This window comes from Triturus cristatus, chromosome 3_2, assembly GCF_964204655.1.
Source record: "Triturus cristatus chromosome 3_2, aTriCri1.1, whole genome shotgun sequence".
Classification (NCBI taxonomy): Eukaryota; Metazoa; Chordata; class Amphibia; order Caudata; family Salamandridae; genus Triturus; species Triturus cristatus.
The window spans coordinates 368,801,204-368,825,268 of NC_140584.1; the positions used below are offsets into that span (position 1 = coordinate 368,801,204).

The 24,065-nt window shown below is 46.3% G+C and overlaps 1 protein-coding gene across 2 annotated transcripts in view; it reads left to right on the plus strand.

The window, feature by feature from the left end:
• Positions 1–24,065, plus strand: part of YRDC (yrdC N6-threonylcarbamoyltransferase domain containing) — a 95,423-nt gene that overhangs the window by 61,899 nt on the left and 9,459 nt on the right. Inside the window, exons 7-8 of one of the 2 annotated variants that reach the window (XR_014979903.1) lie at positions 21,628–21,746; positions 22,259–22,341. The exons of the other annotated variant lie outside the window; for it this stretch is intronic. The gene's annotated coding sequence lies outside the window, so the exon portion shown is untranslated. Of the gene's footprint in view, positions 1–21,627; positions 21,747–22,258; positions 22,342–24,065 lie in introns of those variants that run through there. 2 annotated transcript variants of the gene reach the window in all.

Consider the following 24,065-nt stretch of genomic DNA (forward strand, 5'->3'; position numbering starts at 1 on the left):
ATTTGGCAGTACAAGGTAAGTTTCAGTAATCAATTCAGCAGGGAAAGGAGAAAGTTTACATGCAGATTCATGGAGGAGAAAGACAAAAATGGAGGGAGAGAACTCAGTTGGAGTCGTCGGCTGTAGTGGCCACAACTTGGCTGTTGAGGTCACAACAAAGCTCTCCCTGCTTTAACTTTTACTGATAGGAAGCCGATGCATTGATGGCTTTGGTCTGCGTCCACCTCAAGTCACAGTTTCCCCGAGAATTCACATAGCTAAGGTTTAAAGCTAATTAAGATAGAGATTTAAACTGTGTGTCCTGAGTTCCTTCTCGAGGGTACTAACCTACTGTTGGGCATTTAATTTAATTAAATTTTAGGATTGTGATGGTCAAAGGTTCAGAGTGTTTGCCTCTTTTAGCATTAACATCCTAAGCTTCTAGAATGCTGCAGGTGTTAGAACTCAGAACTTACTCTCAGAAATCATAGAACGTTTTATTGGACATACATGTTATGTAAATGCATTTCCTTTCTCAACAGGTAGCTAGGTGGCCATTCAAGAGTTGGTGATACATGATATATGCATTTTATCCCTCATAACAGTGCATTTTTGTTAAGGGCCAAATAAAATATTGTTGACAGCCAAGATAAATGCCGTTGCATTAACCAGTTCTTAAAGTTATATTAGCAGGTGTTACGGTACCACTCCGACAAGTAGGCATAAAGGACCATTTTCCCTGAAGAATTCCGTATTACATTAAATATATCTTGTGATAACAAAATATATGAAAACCTTGTGATTAAGGCTTTCCATTCTGTGAAGCGTAAATTACAGCTTTGTTTATTTAACAGTTTTATATAGCACCATCCACATTGTATTAACAAACAATTATTTACAGTAATATTGGCTAAAAAATGAATCTGTTTATAGGGGAATACATTATGACAGGAAATCAAAAATCTGTTATTTCGGTTACATAAGGTGTTATAAAGTTTACAAGCGTTCAAGGATCCCGGTATATTCTTAATGATTCTAGTCTAAAAGAACATGGACATCAAGTGCCTCTCCTTCAAATACTGCATCACCCACTTCTAAATGGCTCCAGAGTTTTTGTTTATATCCCTAACTAGTATGTAATTATTTCCACTGCAGTTATATTCCAAAGTGTTTATGCCAGTGTGGACATTGTAGCTGATTTCTGAGCCTTTCAGTGACCTTCTGTCACCTTTTTTCCCAGCAAGCAGTGTATGAATTCTCAATGTCCAATCATTTTTGGTGGCCCCCCTTCATTCCAGAGCTTTCAGATCCTGCACTACCACTCCCGGGTCATGTGGCATAGAGAATCCTACCACACCCTTACAAAGGCTCAATAGCTCCTTCCAGCATAGTTGCGGAAGCAGCCAAGGCTATCCAATATGCTGTTTATCAGTCATTTTAATTTTCAGCTTGTACATCCACTCTTGTGGATATCCACTAAAGGTAAACTGCATATTGTTTTATAATTGGACCTTCAAGATGCACATTGGCTTGTTGAAGAATATGATCAAAATTAAGTATGTAGATATTAGTCTAGTTGTGACGGGAGACTGGAACTTTTTTATTACTTTGTGTATGTTCGCATTGGGGACCAAAAATCTAATCAAGTGGTGGCCCACTCAGATTTTGGGCACACTGTCCATGGTCTCTACTTTATTTTCTGTAGTACATAGATTGTCAGAATGTGACCTTCTCAATGAGTAGGGCCATCAATTGTATAAGAAAAATGATGAAGTAAGCAATTATGCTAATTCATTCATTTAGCGGATGAGCATAATAGTAAACAAACCAACTCCTAGTAACTCAGTGGAAAGCTGTGCATAGTCACTGGAGGTCTATAAGTTGGTAAAATAGTGTTTGAGAAGGAGTAGGAGAGATATGCACTAGTATAAAGCCTGCACCTTTTACAACATTCAGTGCAGACATCAGGATCACCAGTGAATCTGTGGCTGCGACAGCCACACCACAACTACGATTAGCTTACAAATGATTTTGTTTAAAAATGATATTACAGGGTGGACATACTTAATCTCGGCTTAGGTCTGCTAAGTCGTGAAATAGCTGCTCTTTGCGAGACCTATTGACCTTGATTTTTGTTGCCTTTCTGAAACATGGGTACCAGAGAATTTAGACTACATGATGGACACACTAAGTAGGCTAACTGTATCATTCTGATACAAGAGGTGGGAGAGTGGCAGTTCTGTATGGAAACCAATTTGTGATAGATAAGAATGCCCTGGAGAGTTCTTTCTTTGGTAAAATGCTAGCCTATAAATGTAAACTGGACCATTTGAAGCAAAATCTACTCCTCACATATCGACCCCCCCCCATACTAGTGCAGAAACTTCAGCCAAACTTTGAAGATGTAGGAAGGTATGTGGTTTGTTATAAAAAAAAATGAGCTAACAGTTGTCATAGGCTGCTGCAGGTATTGGCTAGAATCTTGAGAAGGACCTGCTGCTGTTTAAAAAAAAAAAAAAAAAAAAAATCTAAAAGATTTCAATCATGTATTAATAAATGAGGATCCCTCAGGATATATTCTGGATTCTATCTTTATTTCTCTTCTAGCCCATCCTAATGCTAAACGGACATTTCCCATGTCCTATTCAGACCATATTTGTGTTTTTTTAATTTACATTTTATTAAAGGTACCAAAAGTTCGAAAAGCAAAGACTAAAACGTTTGAGTTCAAAAAGTAGTAGGAACTCATTCTGTCTTTCATTAATTCTGCTTTTCACCTATTTTATCAACTTCAAGCTAAATTAGACATATATACATAGATGTTAATACAGCTTTGTCTAAATTCAGTTAAAACTTGGCAAATGTATCTCTACAGAGGAACAAACAACAAATATGCAGAACAAAACAAGATGCTAAACAAGTCTTTCAAACCCACAAGGGAATCTAAGATCTTTTCACATCCATTCCTGCTGCATTGGTTAATACACCTTCCTAAGAGCAATGTGATCAGTTATAAAGCTTCTTTACCACAAAGATTGAAGCTATTAGAACGCAACTCGCACTTGTATTAAACTGTGGGATCTCTCTTTGCAACCTTCTTTGGTACAAGTGGAATGTGACTATACTTTCTTTTAAACTCTTTTTATTAAGTAGATAACCAGCACCTGGCAGTGCATTAATCAAATATAATTCCATACTTTTACATTGTTATCATCTACACATCCCGTTCCATGTTACGTACAGCTTAAATCATATCATACATATGTCTTGGCACAGTACATTTTGATACAGAATATTTCCACCACATTATACCCGTGACCCGTAACTACCCCCTCCCCCCACTAATTCACAGGCCTCTATATTGCATCCATTTCCCCCAAATGTTGTCCCATTTTTTTTTTTTCTTTTCAGGCAACCCTGCCCCTGGAACACCACCTTTTCGGCGCTACACCACCAATCTAGGTCTTATTTCCATTTTGCAATACTTGGCGGTTGGTTCGCACCCTACTACCTTGCTATATTTAGTTTGGCTATAATGCCCGCTGTTGTGCTGTTGTGAGCTTTGTCTTGTCGTGTTTTGGCCATTTCTCTTCCCCCGACACACAGGTAATATGCCATTTGGCTTCGCGTGGCACCTCCCCCTCTATTACTTCTGACATGACTTGTATTGCTTTCTTCCAAAATTGTTGTATCTGTGGACATGCCCATAGGATGTGGAAGAAGGTGCCTATTTCCCCACAGCCACTTGTACATTGGTCAGTGTCCCTGCGTCCTAAGCGGTGTAGGAATACTCTGGAGGCATACGATCTATGGAGCACGCGTAGCTGTATTAGTCGGAACCGTGCACTAATCGTAACCTACCTCGGACTCTGTATCTCCTCTGTCCAGTCGTCATCGTCTAGTGTCCCTAGGTCCATTGTCCATGCTTCTCTAAGTGTTACTAGGGGGTCCGGAGGGTTATTCATTATATTTTTATACACCAGTGAGACCGCTTTCTCATGCATGTGGGTCTATGAGCAGTCTATCTTCCAGTGGAGCATTCTCTGGTAATTGCCCCCCCAGGGACAGGTCTCCCCAGGGCATGTTTGAGCTGCAAGTATCGAAGGAACTCTTTGTCAGAAATTTGGTATTCCACTATCTGATAGAGACATCTAGCTGCAGATTTCTAAACTTAGAATTATCCCCAGGCATCAGACTGGATCTGGAATCTTTTTTGCAGCCGCACCTCTGCGCGCCGGGCAACGGCGCCACACGACCCCGCCCTGATGTTGTCCACAGACGTGACGTCAGCGAGGTCATATAAGTCCCACCCAGCACGCTGACGTCAGTTTCCTTCTTTTCCGCGTGCAATGAGTATGCGGAGTAAGCGGTTCCTCTGGCTTGTTTCCAGGCCCCTTTTGGCGCCTTCGCGTCTGGAACAGTGTGCGATGCCTTCGGGCTTTAAAACATGTACCAAATGTCCGCGACAGACCCACACCTTATCTGCATGTGGTGTCTGGGTGAACACCACGACTCAACGGATTGCGACGCCTGCCAACAGCTCAAGCCGACGTCACCGGCGGGAGCGCCGGATGAAGTTACTTTCGGCTCGCCTATCCCGGTTGGAGTCGACACGGCCCCTGGCCACCTCTTCGGCGACAGGTCCCGGAGACAGTGAGTTACGTTTGCGGCGTTGGTCGACGTCTGGTTCTCATGTGCGTCGCTCGCCCCTTCCCGGTAAGTCCCGGCGCATGTCGCCAAGGTCCTCGACCTCCTTTCCATCGGTTGTCGGGGGCACTAGTTCCCGGATCTCTCCGGACGTGCGCCCCTGGGAGTCCTCCCTCCACTATCCGCCTTGCCCGGGCGTGGGGGCGACTCGGACCAAAATGGCAGCCTATGCCACAGCCTTGCAGGCCTCCCTTGGGTCTCCCCCTCTCCCTGGGGCGTCGTCGGATCCTCCACTACGTGTGGGTTCTTTGATGGGCTCGCCGATGGGTTCGCCCCCGGTGCCGATTGAGCCCCTTGCCTCTAGGGATGATGGAGATATGGCGGCGTCAGGGCGCGGCCCGGCTTGGTCCCCCTCTTCGACCCATAGCACCCCTACCGCACTACATAGTGCAGTGGGGCTCCCTGTGGCGTCGCAGGTGGTTGCTGGTGCTCGCAGCTTTGCTCCGAGCCCTCCTCGGCCTTCCAGACAGGCGGTTGCCTTTTCGGAGGCTGAGCCGGTGCCGGTTCGGCACCGAAGCCTTGCCTCCCCGGCTCCGGCACCATTCCCTTCGCCGGAGCCTATTGTGGTTGAGGCAGAGTCGGCGCCGGACGAAGCAGTCAGCACCGACCGAGGACATCTGGCGCCGCCTCCGCCGGATCATTGACTCCTCTCCGGAGGCTTCCGGGGGGAGTTCAGCGTCACACCAACGTCCGGCACTGCCGGATCTGTCATTGCCTCTCCCCCCTTGGAATTTGTGGCTCTGGCGGATTCTCCGCTTCCTCAGGAACCCCATCAGGACCCTCATTCGTCCATGGGGCTTCCTTCATTTGGACATTGGGCTCATCCTCCATTCATTGGAAGCTCTCCTTGGGGTGGGAGGCTCAATTTACAGCCCTCACCCACAGATGAGTTGTTGTCCCCTCCTCGGAGGGCTACCGAGGCTGGTGCGTAATTTCTAAGAGTTGTCTCCATGGCCACCCGCATTCTGAGTATGCAGCCCCCTTCGGTCCCTCTGCCTGTTGACTCTCTGGATGTCCTCGTCCACGGTTCGGGGAATGTAGAGGCGCTTCTGCCTTTCGAAGCTTCTCTTATGATGCCCTTCTGGGCACCTGGGCTCGGCCGTCATCGGGTGATCCGGTGGCTCGTTCTATCATGCATTGCCATCGCCCTTCTCCAAACGATCCAGTTTTTGCTTATTCGTTCATCCAGACGTTCAGGGGTTGATTCTTCCAGCTGCTTTTCCTTCTTTGCCTCAGCTACTGCTTCCTCCTTAGGCCGTGCTATGGCTGGTTCGGTTGCACTAAGACGCCATGCTTGGTTACGGGATGGTGTCTTCCCGGAGAATATCTGGGAACGCCTTGTGAACCTGCCCTTTGATGGGCTCCTTTTGTTTGATGCCCACGCCGATTCGGCAGTTCGGCGCCTCCTTGCGGGCTTTCGCCCTCCCCAATAGGTCTGTACTTGGCAGGTCTTGCGTTGTCTGTTACCCTTTCATTTAACGTCAGCCTGTAGGACTATGTGTTTTTGGGCTGGCAGTAAGCCTACTGTGGCGGTGTTCCACAGGTTGTTCTGTTCTGTCCTCTGACTATGGTTTACCATAAGAGGTGTTCCCCTGTTTTTCTTAGGGGTTTGGTATACTCCAGGTGGGGTACTTGTATGCTATTGTGTAGCTCCGCTCTGCGCCAGGCAGGCGTGGAAGTTCCCTTGCGCTCCCTATGCCTACTGACCCTATTTGCTTACCATTGGACAGTCTATAGTGTTGTGCCTTCTGACACTGTCTCCTACGCGCCACAGGTCTCGCCTGGCTTGAGCCTTGCATGTGTACCTCATTCGCCTCATCTAGGGGTTTTTCTCCTTGTTCTATCTCGTTATCAGAGTATTTCAACACGCTTCAAAATGAAGCTGCCTCCTGCCCCAGGTGCATCAGGCGGGTCCTCCTATCGTACCCGCAGCTGCCTGCTTTTTTTTTTTTCTTTTCGAACCCCCCCCCCCCCCCCCCCCCCCCCCCCCCCCAATATTCCCTCCGGGTCGGAGGTGGTGGGCTGGATATCTAATGTTGTTCTCAACAGCTATGTGTGTTCTTCTTCACAGCTCCTAAAGGCACCGTCAGTGCCTCGAATACCACTTCGGATGTGACTTTTTACTTTGGGTGTTACCCTCCTCTGTGTCTGGTTTGCCTGCGGGACATCTCCTCTGATGAAGGTCGTCCCAGGTGCTGCGTCCTGCGCTACTGTCTTCCGTGGGTGCGTTCTCCCCTTGGACATCCAACTCACTTGTTGGGCAGTCCCATACTCTGCTTAGCTCAGCCACTTTGTGGTCTCCATAGCTGTCTATGTGCATGCTATCGTTGTGGTCCGCCTCGGTGTACTTCAGTGTGGTGCTCTCCGCCCCTATCATCTTCGTGTGACTAAGGGTGCACTTGGCGTGTCTTCTGTTCTCGCATGTCCTTCTGAGATGTTTCTCAGTTCCTTCTTGCCCCCTGGATGCTGCCTGTCCGGCCTTCCTTGCAAAGGCTCCCCTGTTGGGCTCTGGTCACGTCCATATTGCCCTCTAGCTTTCGTTGGTGCACCATTAAGCTCTGTGAGTAGTTCATCGTTATGTACTCTCTCTAAAGTTCTGGGGTATGGCTTAGTGCCGTTTCTACATCTCATGCTCACACGGGTATGGTCTCGCGCCATTCTGGCAGTCTTGTAATACTGTGCCTCCCGTTGTCTTTTGCTGTCTGAGCTGCTTGGGTTGCTCAGTGGCTGACGCCGCAGCTTTCCCCATAGTCCGTCCTTGTGTGGCCGGCATAGTGCTTTCGGGCACTTTCTATTATTCGTTCGCAGACCCACCTCCCCCCTTGGGGTATGGCTATGGTATCTTTTCTAAGTTAAGGAATCTGCATCTAGATGTCTCTATCAGATGTAGTTACTTACCTTCAGTAACGATTTATCTGGTAGAGACGTTGTCTAGCCGCAGATTCCTTAACGCCCACCCATCCTCCCCGTTCTGCGAGGACCTTGCCAGGTGGGTTTCTCCGCTTTGCCTCCTTTCGGTTGGCACTGGTCTTCATTCAAGGTGTTCAATTTGGTGCAACCCTTTTATGATTTACAATATGCAGCCACCTTCCTCCAGGTGGCTTGGGATCTTCTCCTATTGCTTTCCCTCCCTCCCGCCTCCTCTTTCTACTTGAGGATCTTGTCTCCTGTTCAGTCGTCATTTTGGGATCTGCTGGACTGTGTTTCAGCTTTCCATTACTATAAGTGCCATTCTTGTAATGCCTTTTTGCAGTAGATTGTTGTTCTTCCTGTGCTCCGCCCTTGTGGGCTGACACAGTTTTACAATGTAATAACAGTCTGTCGTTGTCTGTCGGAATAATCTTCTCTTGTTACTCAGCCTCTGGGGAGGGTCCACGCTTCGCTTTGCAGGGTTCTCTCACAGCGTTGCTCTATCCTTTACTTCTTGGTTTGTAAATAGACCGTGTCTGATACTGTCCTGTATGATGGTGTTATGCACCATCCGATTTCTTTGTCTCACGGATTTTTTATCCATCGCACACTGTTCCCATACTTTCACAGTTTTGTTGGTGGCTCCGCGTTGTGCCACGGAAAAGTTTCTCCAAAGAAAACTGACGTCAGCGCGCCGGGAGGGACTTGTATGACCTCGCTAACGTCACATCCGTGGAAGACGTCCGGGCGGGATCATGTGGCGCCGTCCCCTGGCGCGCAGAGGTGCTGCTGCAAAAAAAATTCCGGATCCAGTCTGACGCCTGGGGATAATTCGAAGTTAAGGAATCCGCGGCTAGACTACGTCTCTTCCAGATACATCGTTACCGAAGGTAAGTAACACATACTTCAGGTCCGCAAAACTTATCATTGCATGCTCCCTCCATATGTTGCCCAGATATTCGATCCCAATTGTTTGCCATTGTTGGAAGCTCTTTAGGTGGCCCACTTCCCGCAGGTGTTCGGAGTGCCAGGGTGGCGTTCTCCTAATCAATTTATCATTCCAACACAAAAATGTGGTGGCTTCCCTCGATACACGTAGTATCGTCTGTGTATGTGGAGACAATTTGGCGCATGTTCACCGGTGGTAAAATGTGACGAGGTATCCTTCCTCTCCCATATAGTAATGGTCAGTTCTGTATGCTGGTTCCGCTCTCCCCGCAAATACCCACCCCTGGGCTGTGCTGCCCAGTAATATTTTTTTAATATCTGGAATTGCCAGCCCTCCCTCATAAACACTGCGTTGTAACTTTTGTAAGGCTATTCTAGCCTGTACTCCATCCCACAGTAGCAGCCTTAGTTCTGCGTCGATCTGTTTAAAGAAACTAGGGGGTATTTTACACGGGGTGTTTTGCAGCGCATATAGTAATCTGGGCAGTGCCATAATCCTGAATAGGGCTGCGCGTCCCATCAATGTCCATGGTAGCTCCCTCCAATGTTGCATGTCCAGCGCAGTCTATCCAATTGGGGGTGCAGGTTATCTTCAATGAATTTATTATCTCCTTTTGATATTGTAATGCCCAGATACTTAAATTTGTCTCGCACTGCTAGGCAGCTTGCGCTGCTTGGCAAGAACCGGGTCGCCCCAGCCAACAAGTATAACAGTGATTTGTTCCAGTTGATTTTATATCTTGAATAGGTGAATAATTTGGTTTATCGATGATCTGGGGTGGGTGACATATAGCAATATATCATCGGCATATAGGGATATCTTCTCAACCCCCACTTATTCCCCAGATTAATGGGTCTATTCTGACCCAGGCTGCCAAGGGCTCCAGCGCTAACGCGAACAGCACTGGTGAGAGCGGGCATCCCTGCCTTGTGCCTTTGTAAAGCTGTAGCGTCCTTGATATCACTCCATTTACCTTAATCCTCGCAAATGGATTCGCGTAGAGGAGTTGTACCCATACACGAAACCTGGGTCCAAATCTAAACCTTTCCAGTACTGCCTGTAAGTATGGCCATTCTATATTGTCGAAAGCCATCCGTGCATCTAATGCAAAAACAACAGTTGATGGACAGAATGCAGAACAATGTCATACATTCACCCCAGTATAGAGATCTGGGCCTAAATCTATCGTTTTTTGCTCACCGTGCCGTTCCAGTTTGAACCCAGCCATATGCAAATCAGTCTTGACCCTGTGCCTCATGGAAACAGTCCAGCCCGAACTGCCAAGCCAGGTCCTCCCTGGACTGGAAACGAGCATCCTAGGACCGGTTTCGGGGTTTCACCCCACGTCAGCCAGGATAGCTTGATTCCAGTGGCATGGAGAGCACGGGACCCACATCTGGGCATGCCCTTCCCACTCGGGGTGACAAATGCAAAAACAACAGTTAATGGACAGAATGCAGAACAATGTCATACATTCACCCCAGTACAGAGATCTGGGCCTAAATCCATCGTGTTTTTTTTTTTTTTTTTCTCTCACCATGCCGTTCCTGTTTGAACCCAGCCATCCGTGCATCTAATAACAGCAGTGCAGCGTTCTCCAGGTTCGTCTTGGTAGTGTGCATCACTCCATATAGACTCTGCTGATTGAGCCTAGTGCTCATATGTGGCATTAACCCGGATTGATCTGGGTGTACCACTGATGTGATGACCGTACTTAACTTATTTGCCAGTACTTTTGCTAGTACCTTAGCTTCCACATTTAGAAATGATATTGGTTGGTATGATCCACAATCCTCTGGTGGTTTCCCCGGTTTTGGGATCTCTACCGTCGCTAGTCTCTGGTCTGTTGGTAGCTCGCGTTGGTTAAGAGCTTCATTTACCATAAAATGTAGGTATCCGCGTCTGTCATGTCCGAACTCCATAACTCCGCTGGTGTTGGCAGTTTGCTGTCCTCTGCTTCCACTAGCATCCAATACCACTTGGACACTTCCTTTTTGAATTCTAAATCTTTTACGAATTCACCCTCCCATTCTGAGTCTGGACTGAGCTGTCGTTCATTCCAGATCGCCAGTTGAGCATACTTAAATTTTGACAAGGTATGATTCGTTTTTGAGACAAGTACATCCCAAAGAATGAGAGAATCTCCTTCGATTAATTCTCCCCAAGTTGTTACGCCTGCCCTCAATAAAGGGAGGGCTAAGATATCTGAGAGACATTCTGGGGTACCTGGAGAGTTCCAAATTGGAGCTTTACTACTGTAATACAGAATTCCCATAGTTCGTTTAATTTGTACCCAAATCTCACAGGCAGCTTTCAAGACTTTAAATCTGACTTTTTTTTTTATTTTTTATTTAGGATGACTATAATTAAATAGAAAGAAATTACCTTCCTCTGGTAAGTTCTTTTTACATTGCTTGCAGATGTGGCATGGAATTTTGAGCATTACCTAATAGAAGATTTCTAGTATTTTTAAAAAAGAAAGCCCAATGATATAGTTTGAAGTCCGGCAGAGTGATTCCCCCTTCCACTTTTTCCGTAATTTTTTCCATGCTATTCTTACTGCTTTATTTTTCCATACAAAGGTGGTCAGTTCACTTTGTAATTTCTGCAACGTTCTGATTTAAAATGTATTGGTAGAGCATTAAAAATAAACGCAAACTTTGGGAGAATCATCATTTTGATCAAATTTGTTCTACCCAGTATAGATAATGGAAGATGCATCCATGATTCTAGTAAGGTCTTGGTTTCCAGGTGGAGCTTCTTAAAGTTGGTAAACGCTATACTATCCAGGTCCTTGGTTACCCTGATTCCCAGGTATCTAATCTCTGGGTTTTCTAGTTGCGCATTTATTGGGCAATTCGAGGTCATTATTTCCGTTTTGTCTTTATTTACTAGATATCCAGATATTTCCCCAAATGTTTCCATTAATTCCATTATATGTGGCATTGCGGTCCCTGGGTTCGGTGTATAAACCATCAAGTCTTCTGCATACAGGTCAGTTTTTATATCCCAATCTGAATATCTAAATGGGATGATCCCAGTATCTGATCTTATTCTTCTAGCCAATGGCTCTATATACATAATAAAGGGGACAGGGGGCAGCCTTGCCGTGTCCCACGACCTATTTTAATTTTGGGTGAGAGTACACCATTTACTGCTATCCTTGCTGTTGGTAGTTCATATATAGATTTTATAGCATTTAAAAAGTTATCCCCCAGGTTATTTTATTTTATAACTCCATATAAGTATTGCCAGTTTACTCTATCGAATGCTTTAGCAGCATCTATCATTATTACCGTTAATGACGTTTTTGTGGTAGTAGCTATATCAATGGCTGTAATTAATTCATGTGTTTGGTCCTTTAACGGTCTATTTTTCAGAAAACCCTTTTGACTAGGGTGTATAATGTTCCCCAATATCTTCCCCAACCTTGTTGCCAAAATTTGTGTAAAAATTTTATAATCCCTATTTAATAATGAGATTGGCCTGTATGACTCACATTTTAGTGAGTCTTTCCCAGGCTTTAATATTAGAGATTACAGCCTCGTACCATGAAGGTGGGATGGGAGCATGATGTGTGTGTGTGTGTGTGTGTGTGTGTATATGTATATGTATATATATATACATTGTTAAATAACTTTTGTAGAAGAGGGGCTAGTGTCTCATTAAAAATTTTATACATTTTCATTGGGGCGACCATTTGGTCCTGCAGCTTTTCCCTTCTTTAAATTGTAGATTACTTTTTCTATCTCTAAAATAGTGATTTTCTGATTTAGAGTTTCTTGCTGTTCTATATTTATGGCCAGTAGGGGATCCTGTTTCGACCACTGATCTAAGTTTGATTGTGAATCTTTTCTCTTCCGTGTATAACTCTTGGAAAAAATTGCCAAATGCCTTACCTATGCTAGCGTTGTCCTCGCAAGGTTTGTGAGTGGCTCCTTCTTGTATTTTCCTAATCTCGCCTCTCAACTGGTCATGCTTTACCTTCCATGCGAGGAGTTTCCCACAACCTTCCCCCATGTTCGTAATGGGCCAATTTACTGGCTTCCCATCGTTCTTTGATCTTCCCTTCCAGGTGTTCTACCAATTGTGCTTTGGCCTCATTTAACTTATTCTGTAATTCTAGTCTTTTGGCGATACTTCGACAATTTATAAGGTTTTCTTGTGCTATTTTAATCTTTTCTTCATATATTTTAATAGTTTTTCCCCTTCTTTTCTGTAAAAAGCAGCATGACTTATCAGTCTCCCCCGCAGGTAGGCTTTGAAGGTGTCCCAAACTGTATGTAGTGGCGCTGAATTTAGATTGATCTAAAAAAATGCAATTCTTTAGTGTAATCCCCACTTCATGTTTACCCAAGAGTGTTCTATCTAGAGTCCATCTCCGATCAGTTACATTACCCCTCATTCACATTTCTAACCTCACTGCAGCATGGTCTGACAAGTGTTCTGGTTGATGTTCCTCTCTTATTCTCTCACTTAGCAAAATTAAATCAATCCCTGAGGCGTGTGAATATTTTTTATTATGGTATGTGAATTCTCTTTTATTTCCTGCAGTGAGCCTCCACATATCCACTAAACCTAGGTTCTTTATCAATTGATGAACACTTTTTCTCATTTTTGGAGCTCTTATGATGTGCTGTGAGGACGATCTATCAAGTAGTGGGTCCATTTAAATCTTAAAATCTCCTGCCATAATTATATTATTTCTAGTATCTAATAGATGTCTATATAATTCATTTAGAGGGGAAGGGTCATCTACATTAGGACCATAGTATCCTACCAGCGTGAGACCTAATTCATCTATTTTTAACGTTCACAATTACCCATCTCCCCCCTTTGTCTACCTTCTAATCCTCTATCTTAGTATTAGACTGTTTTTTAAAATAATATAGCCACTCCCTTAACATTACACGATTGCGGAGTGCATACCATATGTGTTATCCATTTGTTTTGTTTAAGAATGTTTTCCCATTCCTCTTCCCGTAAATGTGTTTCTTGCAGTATAATTGTGTTATTGTCAGACATTTTAATAAATTCTAGAATCTTTCTTCTTCTTTTATGTACTCTCAACCCATTAACATTCCATGATATTATTTTAAGATTATTCAATTTCTTCTGCCCCCTTGTCCTTACTCTTGGTGTTTAGGGCCTCTTTCTTTTGTTGTCTAGCTATGCCATGTATGAGGTTAATTTATTTATAGATTTTTTTCCCTAATGCTCCCCACCCAGTGCTACTATTTACAAGTGAAAGTGTGCGTGTCTCTTGTTGAACCCCTCCTCCCACCCTAGGAAACCCTCCCGTCTTCCCTATGGGGTATCGCATTTGCACCCCCTTGGAGCTCTGGCGTTCCTTACTCTTTTTAAAACTGTGTCTTTTTGACTTTTTATGTGATCTATTAGGCTCTCAACCTCATTAACTTCCCTAAAGTTATGCATTTTATTCTTCCACATAACTTTCAATGTGGCTGGGAATTTTAGTTGCGCTGTTGCCCCTAATAACTCGGGGGTTTTGATGTGTTTTCCTAACTCCCATTGTCGAGTTAATGTAGTATTGGCTATGTCTGAGAGCTTCATTGTACATGTTTAGCATATGTGGGGCCACTTTTCGAGGCCACTCCTTTATTGGCTGGCTGCTTTACCTTGATTTTAGGAATTTTAACGCCCTTGCTGTGTCCTCTGTCGTGAGTTCCTCATCCAGCGCTTTGCTATCCTCACTAGAATGGCATGCGACCGGGATATCTTAGTAATTCCACACAGTTCTCCGTCGATCTGGTGGACATGGGTTTATATAGGGCCTCATAGTGAACCGCAAACACTGTGGCGATTTCCTCGCCCGTCTTTTTAATCTCGGACGGTGGAGTATGTATCTCCAAAACCCAACTCTGTTCCTTATCTCTTTTTTCCAACCAAGCCAACCATTTGTTCGCTTTTTCACCCACTTCATACAGTCGCCTTTGGGTTGCTCTTGCATATTTCTTGGAGGCCTATTCAACTATATTTCTTTCCTTTTTGTTTAACTCTCATTTGCTGTCTGGCCTGTGCCGCAGCTTCACTTTTTCCCACTGCCTCTCTTTCCAATTGTATAATAGTTTTCTCTAGTGCATCATGTTGGATTTTTCATTCCTTCTTTTTCCCTCCCACTATATCCTGAACATGTCCTCTAATCACAGTCTTGTATGCCTCCCATAGTGTACAGACAGAGTCTACTGTTCCTGCATTATCTTGGAAATATTGATCTGTACGCTCACCTATTTTGTCTCAGACCTGTTTCTTGGAAAAGCCATGGGTCAAGTCTGGGGGGGTAGGGTATCGTTTCTTGTGGGCCCTTTAAATAGTGTTTCTACTGGGGAGTGATCTGGAATTCCCCTCGCTTTGTGTTCTGTCCCCCTTGAACCAGTGTGCATTTGTGTCTTGTGTCACGTAATCTAGACGTGAGTTCCCCCGTGTGGGACCGAATGAAACTTATATTTCCTGTCCTGGATTATGTAGCCTCTATAGATCCACTAACCCCATTGCTCTGGCAAAATCTCGCAATGGATTGGGCGCCCTCTCTCTATCTCTGGGTCTATCGCTGCGTTCATGTTCCCCCCCCCCCCCCATCCCTTCTTAATACTCTGCCCAGAGTTTCTACCAGCATTGCGCCCAGGTCTTTCAGAGTGTCCGTGTGCAGTCTCTGTGGTACATACTCTGAGCAAATGTTAAGGACCATACTTTCCCATCGTCTTGTGACAGCCACGTATCTACCCATCTGGTTGCACCAGGTTCTTCCCACTAAGAAGGGGAGTGCTGTCCGAATCAGGATCCCAAATCCGAGGGAAATCTTGCTGTGCCACTTATTTTTACCCAATCTGTCACATGCCTTACATGTGTTGCCCTTGAGGTGAGTTTCCTGAATTAGTTCTATATGAGGATTGGGTCTGTGGAGGTATTACAAGAATACAGTGCGTTTTATTTTATGTCCCAGGCCATTGACATTCAAATGGCCTATCCGTGTTGTGACTTTGGTCTACCATTGGTGTGCAATTGGTTATCAAGGGCACATACGTCCTGCCATATGTATACGGGGGATATATCTCTCCATTCCTGTCTTTTTGGTATACGACAATCCATTCCTAATTCCTGCCAGGTTATTAACTTGAACAACATACTAACTGTGCCCTCTCTCTGGTGGCAGTGGAAACGTGAACTTCCCACTCCCTGCTGCCCTGCACTGGGGGTTAGACCCCCGCCCCAATTTGCAGAGTGTCTGTTGCCCCCTAATAACATCAACTTGAGTTGGCCCGTGGTCTGAGGGTCCGTCATTTCCTCCACCCCACCCCCCCCCCCACCCCCCCCGCCCCCCACCTCAAGATGCATCACGGCAGTGCTATCTCAGTTCACGCTAAAGCATAATAAACCACATATACTACATTTCTTTTTCCTAGTTAAAGACCTAGATCTTATCTGTATGTATGTTCCATGCTCAACGAGGCCACAAGTTGTTGCGGTTCTGGTCGCCAAGTCTGAGTTTATAGACCGTTCCGGAATCTCACTCCCTATAGAATCTCTCCCAGGATTGTCCCTCCGCGTCTGCGAAGAGTGTTCTGCTTCCTGTCTGCATTCAGTCAACGACTCCGAGTCTGAGTCCCTTGCTGCTACCTCTGGTGCCGGTGTGCCTTTCCATCTTTCTTGGTTTTGCGACCATTCTCCAGCCATCTTGCCAGTCCTCTGATTCATCTGGGGTTGTGAATCTCCATATCTTGCCCTCTATTACCCTATGGGTTGCCGGAAAAAGCGTAGAGTAGTTAATATCTTGTGCCAGTAGATTATTTTTAATTTCCAAAAAGTTTTGCTGCTTTTGCTGCACTTTCTGTGTGAAATCAGGAGAAAAGCTGATAAGGGCGTTTTCGAACTTCAGTGTTGGGGCATTTCTGGCCGCCTGAATGATTACATCCCAGTCTCTGTAATTAAACGGTCTCGCTATTATAGGTCGTGGTGGGGCGCCCGGCCTTGGCCGCACTCCCGGGACTCTGTGGGCCCGCTCCACTGCGAAGAATTTTGATAGTCCTCTAGGCTGCAGTGACTTAGTTATAAGGTCTTCCACAAATAGATTCACTGCCTGCCCTTCCGCCCTTTCCGGTACCCCAATTATGCGGACATTATTTCGGCAGAAGCACCCTTCTTGATCTTCCAACTTATCTTCCAGTTCCCTCGCCGTTTGAGCCAGCTCTTTGACTTGCTTCTGTAGGGTCTTTGTGTCTGCGATCAGCTCTGTTGTCGTACCTTCTACCTCCGCTCCTCGAACCTTCATGTTGCGGAGGCCCTCTCTGAGCAGCGACACCTCCGTGGTGACGACGTCAATTTTCCCACCCAAGTCAGTTTTCATCCGTATTGTGGCCAGTGTGGGTTCTGAGGTCGCTGTCTGGGACCTCCCCGTTTGTTGCCAGTTTTCTTCTGCACATTCTGAGCTGGTCATTTGGATCTTGGGACAAGCCTATTTGTCCAGCTTCATCTGGTGGGGAGCACACGTATCTCTGCCCCCCGTCATACTCACTCTTGGAGTAATCACGGCTGGCAAGACCAGTTTTAGTAATGTAGGTCCAGTGCCTCCAATGTACCACCTCCCTTGTCTTCACCCTAAACTGAGGTATCGCGGCAGAGGATCCCCCAAAAGGGCGCCTCAGTAGGGAGTTTGTTTTGATGTATGGGCACTCTGCATGTGCCACCCCTCTTGCCGAAGGAGGGCCCCTCCGATCTGTCCTTTGTATTTCCAGCCTGGCTTTCACTTTCGGCCCCCGACAGTATTCTGCTTCGTGTCTCTGCTTGTGTGGCGTATACTCATGTACCCTGTTTGGGACTTGGAGTATTGGTCCTGACCTCTCCCTCAGGTTGCCGCCACTCAGACATGTGCTTTGGTTTTCTATTTATGGGTTCTTGCGGCTCGCCCCCGGGGTCCAGGCCACAGCCACGCACTTTTGTTTCTCTGTGTTGCGCACCCTTCACTAAAATGTTTTTTTTTTTTCTCCTTTTCCGGTCACTACCGGTACTTCCAATATCTCACCTCATCACTGATGTAATGCAGCTCGCCTTTGTTAAAATTCCGGCGCTCATGGTTGTTGACCTCGCCCTTGGTCAATCACGTACGCTTAGCTCTGCCATCGGTGGGCTCTCACTACTTGTTAGCCCTGCTTGCGAGTCGCGCAGTCCGGTCAGCCGCTCTGTGGCTTCTCTCCACCCCAGTCCTTTGGGTATCGTGTGGCTCCGACCGTTGTTCCACGTCAGCGTGAAGGGCTAGTCACGTCGTCAGTCCGCCTTGCTGCCTGCTACGTCATGTGCTCCCTCACCTCCACTCGAGCCCGGGGAGAGCAGTCTCCAGCAGGCCCCGTTCTGTTCCGCCTCCGCGGCGGGTCTGTCGCTGTTTTACCGGGCAGATATTGCCCTACTAGCACTGAGGCAGTCGTGGGGGCCACTTTCACGCCTTAATTGCGGATATGTGTACGGATTTATAGGGGAGAGTCTAGGTGGTCCGACGGAGCCGCTTGATCAAGCGGCCATTTCTCTCCGTGGCAAGCCACGCCCCCCCGTGACTATAGTCGCACCTGTTTCAGGAAGGGCATCCCTAGTGAGATATGAAAAATATCCACAAGACCTACAAACTTCCCATCTAATATTTGTCCTGCAAACTCATGAAACAGTTTAGTCGTGGTCTGACTAAAGAATTAACATACTGGCATTTGGCCATCGTAATATGTGATTAAAACCGCCGTTGATAAAGCTCACTTTCTCTTCTGATAAACTCTATAACTTTCGTCCCATATCTCCACTTTCTTGTACTGGGGAAATCGTGGAAAAGTGATCCTCACCCACAGCTTACCCATGTAGTGTCCAACAATATGCCATTGCATATTGCCATCGCGCTGAACCGGTGATGGGTCTCCATACTGGGTGCTCTTCTGATACTGGTGGTGTCAGGGCACCGATTCTGTTAGATATCTTGAGTCCTTCAACACCACAGACTTCCCCCTTACTCATAAGTAGATTACATGCCACTTGCCTGGACGACCTCGACTTGAAATGGCTAGAGTCCTGGTCGTAAAGATCTGTCATTATGTTTCCCTCCTTTTATGCCCAAGAAACTCCTATCAAATATGGGTTACCGCAGGATGGCATACTTTTCCCCCTTTTTTTTTTTTTTTTTTCTTTGTTTTTTATGTGTACATATTAACTTTTGTCAAGACGCACCGTTTGATGAGGATAAAGTTCTACACAGTCCAAGAAATCTACATCCTCATAGAATGAATAGTTTTTTTTTCTGTCAGTTCCCGTATTAAAATCTATCTGTTCTCCTAGTAATTCTTGAAAATGTAGGTTTCTAAAGTTGTCCGCTCTTGTTTCTGGCACATGAAACGATTGAGAAAGCTTCTCCCTTTTATTTGCCCTCCATGTTTCGTTGGACCACATACAATCACGTTTTCACTAGGATAATTCCATCTACCTGAATCTGCCATATCAACTACTTCAGCTTCTTCAACTTGTAGAAAATGCTGCAGGAAGATTGATAACCATACCACTGCAGTCATCATATATCATATCATATACCTATTTAGAGATCTTGCCATTGGCTCCAAGCCAGGAATAGAATTGTCTCCTAATTCACATATTATTGTACATCACTCCATCTACTCGGCTTCCTATAATTTTATCGCAGCTAAATTTCAGGTATATATACTACCAATTGGACTTTATGTTCCATGAGACCAACTTTTACTGAACATCCCTAAGACTCAAATAGTTTCATTTGGCGAGAGAGCCTTTTAGTTTACCGCTGCCAGGGAATGGAACAATCTTCCGCTTGAGGTCCAGGAGAGCGCCTCCCTCCCTCCCTATCGTCCAAAAATAAACCCTCAAGGCCCTTGTAATTTAACCTGTGATTTTCATTGCATGCATTATTTTAACTTTTCCTTTTAATCTCTACATTGGTTACTTTGGTGTTGCTCTTTCATGTGAAGTAGCTACAGTGTATGTGCGTTGATAAACTAGAACACGACATTACTGCAGTGTCAGCCGTGTTTCAGTTAATAGTAAGGCATCAAAATTATCTGCGGTCATAATATTCGTAATCTCTTGGGAGCGATTTGATTAACCAGCACACATTTGTACAGGGTGTTAACCCTGTGCTGGCGAGTGCACCCAGTGTGCGCAGGTTGAGGGCTCTGGGCAAGCATCATGCCAAGCTGCACAATGCAAGCATGAGCTGCAGGGTGATGTCGACAGGCCTCCATTGTAACCGTGCCAGATAGCCCCTACTTCTGGGCGGTCATGGACAGGCACAGGCAGTCTTGTGTTTGGCACGGCTCCCTCCGTAAAGATAATCCATGCCTGACAGATCCTGCAGCCAAAAGACTAAATCACAGCCGTATTGATAGCCAGGATGGGCGTTTCTAGTGTTAAATCTGCTCGAGTTCTTGGTGTTACCAAGGACCGTACTTAAATTTCACTGAACGCTCCGCTGTTTTTTTGTTTTTTTAAAATTTAAAACGAGAGACTTCATTGATAATTATTGCAAATGCAAGTTCTGGCAGGAAGCAACTAAAATAAAATAATTGTGAGCAGGAGGAAGGAGCAGGGAAACGCCGAAACTGCTACGGCCCCTGTACCCTCCGTCCAGCTTAATCTTGGCTTTGTTACCGGGCTCCAGCACCAGGCTCCCTTATCGGGAGGGTAAACGGGGGGCAAACGGACCGCAGTTCAGCTCAGATTGGGCCGTAATTGAGCCTCGAATAAACGCAACAGGAGCGGCAGGCGGAGGTCTGTTGAGTGCGTTCAGACCCCCGGTTCTCACCTGAACTCCTCGTTGGCCGGGTACTTTTAGCAAAGGCAAGGGCTACGGCATCTGTGGCAGTCAGGAGCCAGTGTTACAGAGGACAATTGAAGTGACTGCGCATACCTGCAATTGCCTTGCCTTCACAGGGACTACATTACTTCCTACGTTGTCCCACTTACTTTAATGGGGAGTTTCTTTGCCTGTTTGGTGGTGTTCTTTTGCTGCTCGCCTACACCAGGATCATCCTGCTAAGCACCCCTGGTGGGACAAGGGTCCCAGGGTCAACGCTATCCCCGCCGCACCATCCATGCTGGTTTGTACATTCTGGGGTGGACTGCAACCCCCAGAGTGCACCGCTGTCCCTGCCGTTCCCCGCAGCTGCCGCGAGTAAGGAGGAGGCGTGGCCAACGCGCTCATACCGCAGCCTCTCCCACCGCGACGCAGGACTCGCGCGGACGAAGCCCGGAACAAGGGCGGGCCAGTCTGCGCCCGTCCGGGGCTGTCAGATTCCGGGCTGGGCCACCCCTCTGACATCTCCTATCAGCTGTGCCTTGCTTGCCGGGCTTGGCTCCGCTACCACCGGTGATACCCTCTACAGCTGGGCTTTGCTCCGCTGTATGGTACGCCCGGACTACATCCCCCAGCATTCACGCTGCTTTGGACGACGCGGATCACGCAATTCCCAGGCGCCAGGGGGCGCATAAAGGACTGTGTGGGGCTGAGGCCCTTGTGCTGTATAATTTGGGTAACCCCTTCTGGACACATTTGCTTTCGTTACCCCTGGTGACTTTCTTTTTCAGCCGGGCTTGGCTTCGCTACCACCGGTGATACCCTCTACAGCCGGGCTTTGCTCCGCTGTATGGTACGCCCGGACTACATCCCCCAACATTCACGCTGCTTCGGACGATGCGGATCACGCAATTCCCATGCGCCAGGGGGCGCATAAAGGACTGTGTGGAACCTCGTCCCGCGGGACGCGCGCGGGACAAGCCGTCCTAGGCCGTCCTAGGCCGTCCTAGGCCGTCCTAGGCCGTCCTAGGCCGTCCGAGGCCGTCCTAGGCCGTCAGAGGCCGTCAGAGGCCGAAGGAGGCTGGGCCAGTCCCTTTCGGCTGTGTGAGCGAGAATATTCCTATGAGATCTAATGTCCTGCTTGGGGTTTGTTTAAATCATAATTAGGGTGTACTCATTTCACCTCTCATTTTGGTGTTGCCAATTGTTTCGAATAATTTGGTATAACAACCGAGGGATGTTATATTGTTTTACTGGTTCTTGCTTTCAGAGTGTGGTACCGGGCTACATCGAGAACTAATAGGCTTGAGATAATGGGTAAACCGAGAGACGACTCCTGGTTCACATGAACTCCGGCGCTATTGGATTGCACTTGCATCGTTACTCATGGTACGTGTTCCCCATGTGTCCTATCTCACGGATACACACCTGTCTAGTACCCTCCCCCCTGCCTCTTCTCTCCCCCTCCCCTCTCCTTCCCTGCTCATGAGACAATCATCTTCATATCATGGGGTAAGAAGGGATAGACAGACACATATTCTTGTCACGCATATGAGGTTTCAGATAGGGACACCCCTACTAAACCATTCACTTTTAGTAATTTGAAAGCGTATCCACATTAGAATTAGAAACATGATGTCACAGCTGTGCATCCCTGCATATTGAATTACGTAATATTCTTTTGTGTAGGGTTGTACATCAGTTTCTCTTGGAAGTGTGTTGTTCGACATATCAACAAGACAAAGTATATTCCTGATGTGTCCTGTGCTTTCATTTTCAGTTTGTTCAAGATAACATTTATAAATAAGTTTTTTTCTTTCCATACTTGATGTCTTTTATATGTATTTTAAATGTTTTGTATAGTGCGTTTATTTATTGTATGTTTCTTTGCATCTTTCCAGCCCTGACGAAGTTCTTTATTGAACGAAACGCGTTGGCTGAGGCTCTGTGTCAACAATTGAATTAAAATAAAGACTTTGTTTATATACCAACTACAGACCACTTGGTGTAATTTACTGGTAAACTTACCTGGTGGTGCACCACCCCAAAACCCCTTTAAAACTAAAGTAGTGACTAGTCGCCCTTGTACCAGACAAAATGTGCCTCTTATTACCCCTGTTCCAAGCCTTACGGCAATTGATAAAATGTTGCAAAAAACTATAGGGATGGTGGCAAATGCAATTTGAAAATACTGAGCGACGCTTGTCTCTGACCCCAAGTTTAATTTCTTCTTTAACCCCTTCGATGCTGCGCAGATTCCGCCGCTGTGCTGACGGAATCTTGCGCGGGTGTGGTCATGACGGAATGGTTCCGTCATGAGCACAGCTCAACCGTGGGTCATGACGGAACCATTCCGTCATGAGCACCGAAGGGGTTAACTCTTGGGAATGTTTCTATTCCAATAGACAACAATTTGGTCTTCTCTCTTGCATCCTCTTTTGCCGAGCTTCCCTGTGCCCAAACTCTCTTCGTGGATAGCCCTGTGGGTACTCTATCGAGCACCACACCACTACCTCGGGTTTTCCAAGTGACACCTAGGACCCAAAAACCCCGGGGGGAAAAAAAAAGGTCAAGCTATGTACTAAACCTCCTACGAATAACCCTGCACCCAGAACATCTTTTAATACGGGTCCAAAACAACCGTCTGCCCCTCTAGCACCCCCGATATGGGCTACCCATCTTGTAATAGATTTACAAACCCAACTGGAATCACTCATTACTTCTCAATTTAAAATTCTGATGAGTAAGATTGATCGAGTGGTATCTCTAATTAATAGTAAACCATTTGGGCATTTGGCTGCCCCTTCTGGGAGTGGGATTTCCCACAAGCCCACTGTAACTTTCTTGCCTAGTCATCAAGGTACCAGTTCTACAGCTCGCCCTTCTGGTGTGAACGATAGTGGGGCACGGGCATTACCTAGTACGACCATACCTCCTTCCACTCTAGGTCTAAGTGCCCCTGACCCCCTTTTATTTTCTAGGCTGTCTTTACCTGTTCCTAATTTGCCACCACCCTCTTCTACCTTTTTTTTAATTCAACATCGGGCAAGAGGAGAGAGGATAGTGTTTCTATACCCCAATTTAAAGATGGGAATGTTCATAGTACTGGGCAACCTCCACCATCACTTTCTCCACACTTACCTCCGGAGGCCTTGCCATATGTGGTGGTTCTTACTGGTGTTCCACCCCTGTCTGGCGCACGCCAGGAATCCTATCACGAACTGAAGAACAAGGTTACACATTGGTTAAATACTTATAGATCTTTACCAAGAGGGAGTACTGGGGAAATTTTGTTTGCCCGAAGGGTGGGTTGGCTGGGAGTGAATCAAAAAGATAAAGGAGGGGATTGTGTTATTATTAATTTCAGGGATCCCAGAGTGGCCAATTTTATTCTTGAATGGCATGATCGGTCTTCCCAGAGTTTAATTTTACCTATGCCTCTGAGTTATTTTTACCAACGGCCAGTTGGCCTGGCAAGGTCTGATCTAAGGAACCCCCACTCTGGCCCACACACTGTTACCTATAGTATTCCCGTTGCCAACTCTTTTGGTTGTTTGGACAACGAGGCTTGACTAGTTCCCTTTGTGGGAGCAACTGGTCCACCTTATGGTCGGCCTAATATCCCTAAGTTGGAGGGGGGAGAGTGCAGAGGGAGGTTTTTCTATGGTTTGCGCAGCCAAATCACCTGTGACTCCCCCTGGCTCCATT